Here is a 7,526-nt window from a genome sequence, read left to right as displayed (position 1 = left end):
GAAATTTTATATGAAATTCTCAATTTAAAACAAAGACATATTTTTTTCTTAAAAAAAACATGCTTTACAAAATATGTCAAAACGTATGCTAGAAATTCCATCATCAAAGCCAGTTTACGTTTTCAATTTCATTTTCCCATTTCCTCGTACCATGATTACTCAATTTTTCATGGAGTAAAAAAAATATATATAACTTAATTTTTCATTTTCTTAACAATAACAAATGCCAAACATGAACCAATGACCCACCAACCCCATCGATATTTTCAGGCCCCATTGCTAGATGAACTGTCCTTTTTCAATAACATAAGAACGAAGAAAAGTACGAACGTGTTCCCGTAGAATTGGATGCCTTGCAGTACATGGAGAGAAAGTTTAGTCCCACCTTAAAAAGGAACAGAAATTACAAATAAAAATCGCCATATTTTGTTTTAATTTATCAAATTGATAATTTGATAAAAAATTAATCAGCAAGTCGGTTATAAGAGCTTATTCTATTTTTTTCAATATTTTTTTATATTTTATATATACACTAAGTACATAAGTTATAAGGTCAAGAATAACAATTTTTCATGTAAAAAAATAATAACAATTTTTATTATAAGAAAAGTTCATTACATCAATAATGAAAGAAAATCGTTTATCACATTAAATTTTTTTTTTTTTGTTACTCCTTTACCTATGTGCACTTGGTATATGACACAGAAAAAGTTGTCAATAATAAAAAAAAAGGAATCAAACTATTAGGCATTTCTATTTTGAAATTAGTTTTTGATCCAATGAACTTTACAAATATTGCTGAATTTTTCAAAGAAAGTTTGTTAGTAGAAATTAACTCCAAATAAGGTGTTTTAAGAAAATTCAATTTTCACCCCTAAAAAAACTCAATTTTTTCATAATTACTAATAAATTTCTCATGCATCATACGGTTATTTATAAATTTAGGTACGATTTAAAACATATAAAATAAATGAAAAATATATATAAAAAATATCACCATTATTTAATAATGGTGAAATTATGTGTCTTAAAAAAGAATAAAAAATATAATAAAAGATGTTTCCATTGTTAAGAATGAACATCTTTTTATTTTACGAAAATGATATAAAAAGACAACTTTTAGATTGTTATATAAGAATTGAGAAGAGTCTTAACTATAGTGTGATATTATTTCTTATTTGATTGTAAAGTAGAATTTCTTTATTTTTTTTCTTGGTTAATGAGTGCATAAAAAAAGAGTAATTCCTCTAAATTAGTAAATACCACTATTTATCTTTGAACATATTTTAATGGAATTGAATTTAAATAGGAAAATGTTAGTGCTTACCACCTTGCAAGAAAGTCTCGTGGGAAGCACCAAACTCAACAAAATAATTTGCAGTGATTCCTTGATGCCATATTCCAAATTATGTTTTGGGAACAATTGAGTATATCATCAAAAAGTGTCGTCATTATGTTGGAAAAAAAAATGCCCTCTTGATGATAAATATAATTAACTGATTGAAGCAGTGAAGGTGTGTTCTCAAGATTCACAAACAAGACTCGTATAATCTTGTTCCACGCTACGATCAATCCCTGCATAACAATGCTTACAAACTTATAATATATTTTTTTTATCAATAAATATTAATTATTAATTTATTAATTTTTATTAACAGGAAAATTAAATCTGCGACTTTTCTTCTTTTTTTTTTCTTTCTTAATCACTCAACCCATAATTCATTGTCTCATAATATATAACGGAAAAATATTAATTAAATATCATTTATATTAATTAAGTAGCTTAAGAAATCACAAAAAAAAAACTTGCATGACTCAGATAAAAAAAATGGCAAACAAGGATTAATTCATTTGGTCAACCTTCTGCTAACAGGATTTGGATTATATTTTAAGGCAATTTATTAGCAAGTACTCCAAGTTAAGAGTGAGTCTTTCCCCATTCTATATGTTGGAATAAAAACATGTAAGTTTTGTTATTTCTTACACGTCTCATATGGGTATGATAATTAAATTTGAATTCTAATTGTCCTGATTTTTTTTGATGAAAAACCTACTTTAATTGGATTTGAATATCTTTGCATTTATATGAACAAATCAAGGTCAAATTTGGAAATTATTAAAACAACATTTTAAAAAGAAAATATTAATTTCATACTTTTTTTCTGTGGTTTCTCCCATGATCAAACTCTACATTTGATTTCTAGTTGCTCTGTTTTATAGCTTTCTTGTTTGTAGATAAAGTTAATTCAATATAATGATTTTTTTATTTTCTGAAGATATATATACAATAAAAGCTCAAAAGGAAATTAAATCATATAAAATAAAACCTCAAAAGAAAATTTATTAGATAGCCATTAAGTGCAGTGCTAGCAATCCACGACATCTCTTGGCACTGCCTTGAGAGAAACTTTAAAGTGACGTGAAAAACATCTTAATATATATTGGGGAGGAAGGTAACCTTTCGTACGTAGAAGAAATGTTTTAATATTTTTTAAAAAAGTAACATGAAAATATTTTTTCCTCAGTAGAAGAGAATACAAATATTTATTTGAGAACAAAAGATTTATGGGAATGTTAATTTATGAATAAGTGTAATTATCTTTTCCACTTTTATAAAGGTGAATAAAACTTTTTTTTCAAAATAATTAAATGTAAGATTGTTAATAATTTTTATAGTAACTGATTATAAATATATTATTCTTTAAAAACCTTTAAAATAATAAACATATTTTATAAACTTTTTCGGAAATTTCATTCTTAAAAAATGATTCTTATAAAATATAGTTAATTAAAAAAATTATATACCAACCATCACCTAAGTATTATATTTTTTTTACCATATTAAACGTATTCATCAATTTTATCAATAATTAAATTTTTAAAAAATAATATATAATCTTTTTTCAAAATCATTTTTAATATAATTTTATTTTTAACCATATTTATTTTTTTATTTATAAGATTCAAATATAATATCTTATTTAAGATATTTAAGTGTAATTCCACTTGATTCAAGTTAACATTATAACTAAATATTATATCTGATATTAGTATAATTTAGATAAACCTACAATTTTTTTAATGTAATACACAATTGATATTGTATAGTGAGATATTTTTGTAATTTGGAAACCAATGAGTGATTTCAGAAGTTCTACCTTTCGGCAGTGTAGGATCAGAAGTTCTACCTTTATCCAAGCTATTAAAATTCAACGTGCTTTAGTTGATTACTGTTTTATATTATCATTATCTAATTTTAATATTGCAATGCATCATCTACTGTACTATTTTATTTTGAAGACTGCATTGGCATTATTCTCCGGCAACAATTAATGTTTTAAATGACTAATGAAATTTCATTAGAAAAAGCTTCACAATTTTGCTTTTGAACTCATCTAATCCATGATCAAGTTTTAATTAATACTTCTAGTTCTAGGATAAAACGTATCACTATTACTGGAATTTTTTTATAAGAGAGAGAAAAATAAAATATAATGAGCTTGTAGGACCACATCAGTATGTGAGTCACAAACTCATTTTATCTTTCTCTATTCCAACAATGAGAGAGAATTCAAACATTCACTTGTAATTACAATGTTCCAAAAAAATATATAAAAGTGTTGAGTCAATATTTAATTAGACATGCAGTACTTAATTAATCAATTATTATTAGTATTATTATAATAGTATATATAAGTCGTGGTTTAAGTAATAATCAAAATATTCCTTTATCGTGAGAGAAAGATATTGAAACAAAGTAACTTAAATTACGATGATATTACTTTAGACATGCAAGAGTTAATTAATTAAACATAAGTTGTTGAGTCTTCTCCAATTAGAAGGAAGCGTCTTGGACTGAACCACCTAGCTAGCGTTAAGAAAGGGAATCCGGGACAAAACAGAGTAAGTTCAACAAATCACGCAATTATTGTAGCTGCTATACGTTTGATTTATATTTCTAAATAACCTTCAAATACGAGTATCGCCAAAACAACAAAGTTGACATTAGTTACGTATTAAAGCCAACCATCCAAGTGTTTTCTCGTGTAGATGGTTTTTGGTAAGATGAAAAGGGAAAGCACTTTTAATGTCACAAAAGGAACTAAGCTTCCTAATATTAGTTTAAGTACAAGATTATGCTAAGATCATTAATTAAAAAAAAAACACAAATTGTTCTAATTATTATAAATGGCCTATATATGAGTGTGTGCTAGTAATATAGTTTAGGATTTCATTACTCCCTCGCCTAGTCTTCTATCAAAGCCCGTGACCAGAAAATCAGGCATATATACGTAGGAGCACCAACCAATAGATAGCTTATTAATTAACCAGCCTCAGATTTGCTCACAGTATGTTTTAAAATTAGTATTATCTGATATATATATATATATACACACACTTTGACTTAGGTTCAGTGAAATCATATATGGCAACATGTACGTTCTATTTCTATATCATCTTAATTTTTTTAATTATTCCTTTATATTAAAAAAAATTGTTATTGTTTTCTTATAGCTACGTTTAATTTTCTTTAAAGTTGTCATAATAGTCGTCCGGATTCGTGAGGGATCCAGCTACACATGCATTTTTTTTCGTAATAATAAAAATGGTTACGAATTAAATTTGTTCTCTGCTAGTTCCAAGTTTCTAAATTGTAAAAACTGGACTATAATTTTTTAAAATTACTAAAAATTATTAAAAATCCAGATAAAAAAGAGTATAGGAACCGAAATTCTAAATACAATTTGCTTTAGGTTTTAGGAAATGCGTTTTGCTTTCATTTTTAGTTAATTTTGTGTTAAATATGTACACCTACCACCTAGTAGGTTCATAATTTTAATTCACGGGAGGAGAAACATTTGAATCATTTACTTCAATACTTCAATGGTGATATTTGTTCTTGAAATATTTAGTCAACTAACTTGTCGGCGAGGGAAAGGCATAGAGTTATGCATATCCCATCTAGACTCCACTGGGTAGGCCTTTGATCACTAAAAAAAAGGCTTGAGAAAGAATATACCGTGTTTGGTCAAAATGAATAAAGTTATGTTGGGGAACACAGATGAGTGGCTTTTTTTAGCATAATTGCCACTCATGGCCCTCTGGACCATATACCTCAATGCTCAATAATCAAGAGACTCAGTGATCACAAATCAGTACTCCATTTGGCCGTCCAACTCCATCCATATGTATCTTTGCGATATTCATGCCTTTGGCTTAGGTTAGCCACTTCAATTTGATAATGATATATCTATGGACCCAAACTAAAAAGAGTTATAAAATCCCAATTGATCAAAGTGCAAGCTTCCTACTTGCAGTGAAGATCTTACGTTGACTAATATTATGATCAAATAGATGATATCAAAATTTAACTTAACAATTATTATTGAATCTATTGGATTATTCATAGGTGTCCAGTCTTACAAAATTTAGAATCAAGATGAAGTGTGTTGAAAATTTTACATTTGATGACTAATAATATGACTAAATAGATGATAAATATAAAGTTGTATTTGGAGAAATTATTAAATGATTTGATGACATCATAATTCCAATTAATTTTCATGTGACCACCTAACTAATTGTTCATAATTTCTTTTAAAATTAAAAAAGTTTAATATGTGTCATACAAACATTTATCAATACTATAAACATATAAATATAATGATTCAAAAATATCTAATAATTAATTTGTCGTGCGTTTTGTGTACACTAATTATTATAAACAAGAAGTTCATCCAAGTGCACCAATTCCCTGTCAAAACTCAAAAGTGACTCGTATTGAATATATAGGAACCAGATAGGATTTAAAATGAATCACAGAGATACGCCAGTCATGTATGTCTCTCAAATCTTCCTCTTTGTGCCCATTATCCTCAAAATGAATGTTGTTACATCAGCTCATTGTTTTGACATATAACCGTTCTCCTAAATCATAATTAAAAACTAGCCAATTAGTAAGAAAAACACATAATAAGATGTATATTTGTTCTCTAGTTCTTGCTTTATATGAAATTATAAGTTCAGCAGGCTATTGCAGGGTTCAGCAAATAGTTTGACGGTTTCGTGTTTCACGTCACATTCAGAAGTAAAACAACAAATGTTTAATTAATCATTCACTAGAAAGCGGGTATACGCTTATGAGAAATTAATGATACCAACAAATCCTCTAGAATTTTTTTTTTTATAATATTTAGATAAGATTTATGTGAGATCACTCATTAGTAAAATATGTGAATGTCACTTTTTATTTATTGTTTAGTATACTTCATAATGTAAAGTAAAAAAAAGTGCGTTGTGAGTTTTTTTTAATGTAATTAGTACTTTAGTCATGATATAATATTTATAATTCATAATAAATAAATCTCTTTATATTTAAAATCTTTAGCCTAATCCACTAGGGTCGGCCTAGTGATAAAGATTTAGGTAGATACACGAGAATTTATGTTCTATTTGATAGAAATGAAAAAAATAAAATCGAGGAAAATAAAAATAAAGAATGAAATATGTGAGAAATAAGACAAAATTTAAAGATATCTAGTTGAAGAAAAATAGAGAAAAAAATGAAAAAAAGATATAAAGAGATAAGTGAAAAAAATAGTATAATAAGTCTTACTATTTTTAAAATTATTTCTTTCCTAACTTTTCTCTACCAAATAACTCAACTAATTTTTGTCTCTCCCACTCTTTTCAATTCACCCTCCACTAAATAGATTGTTAAGTTCGATCTTCATTATTACCACAACACATTAAAAAAATAAGGACACCCGACAAGATGATTTACTACATGTTTGAGTTTTCGTTTGGAGACCCCAAACCTAGGTTTGTAAAAGGAAATGCTTCTGATGTTTTGAACTCAACTTACGTTTGATGGTGTGTGTGAACTCAACTTACGTTGACTTGCCCAATAAAGTCTAGTAAATTAATTTAGAGTTTATTGGAGAAAGACATCTAACCCCAGAAGGAATCTTGGAGGATTCTTTAGAAATGATAACCTCTCTGGCAATTGGATTGCCAAGTATATTATGGTCACAAAAGGACTTACAATCCTTTGTTCACGCGCGTTCTCTTGTGTACGTAGCCACACCACAAAAGGACTTAACTTTTGCTTCTAATAAAAGATAGAGTACTGAGAGCCTCTCTTTTAGGAAGGACCCCTAGCTCTTCTAGGGGTAGACATAACATAAGTGCAAACTAGGGCTATATCATGGCTTGCCTATTTTTTATTGTGATTGTGTCAAAGTGGAATAGTGGGTGGTTCAGCTTATTTTCTTTTAATCTCTCTTTCTTTCCTATTCATGTTAGGTTGTTGAGGTGGCTTAGTTGTGTTTCTTAAATGCTGGGATACATTTTCAACCTCTAATGCTTCCATGCCTTTAGTTTAAATGAATGAGCAAAAGAGACCTCACCTAGTTTGAATCCTTGAGTGGTAGGATATGGTTAATTTGCATACTCTGAAAGTAAATCAAATGAATGATAACGTCAATAATATGGGCATCAGCTGGTTGTCAAAATTCATGATAGAT

The sequence above is a fragment of the Glycine max genome, chromosome 11, assembly GCF_000004515.6.
Source record: "Glycine max cultivar Williams 82 chromosome 11, Glycine_max_v4.0, whole genome shotgun sequence".
NCBI lineage: Eukaryota > Viridiplantae > Streptophyta > Magnoliopsida > Fabales > Fabaceae > Glycine > Glycine max.
This window is presented reverse-complemented; position numbering follows the sequence as displayed.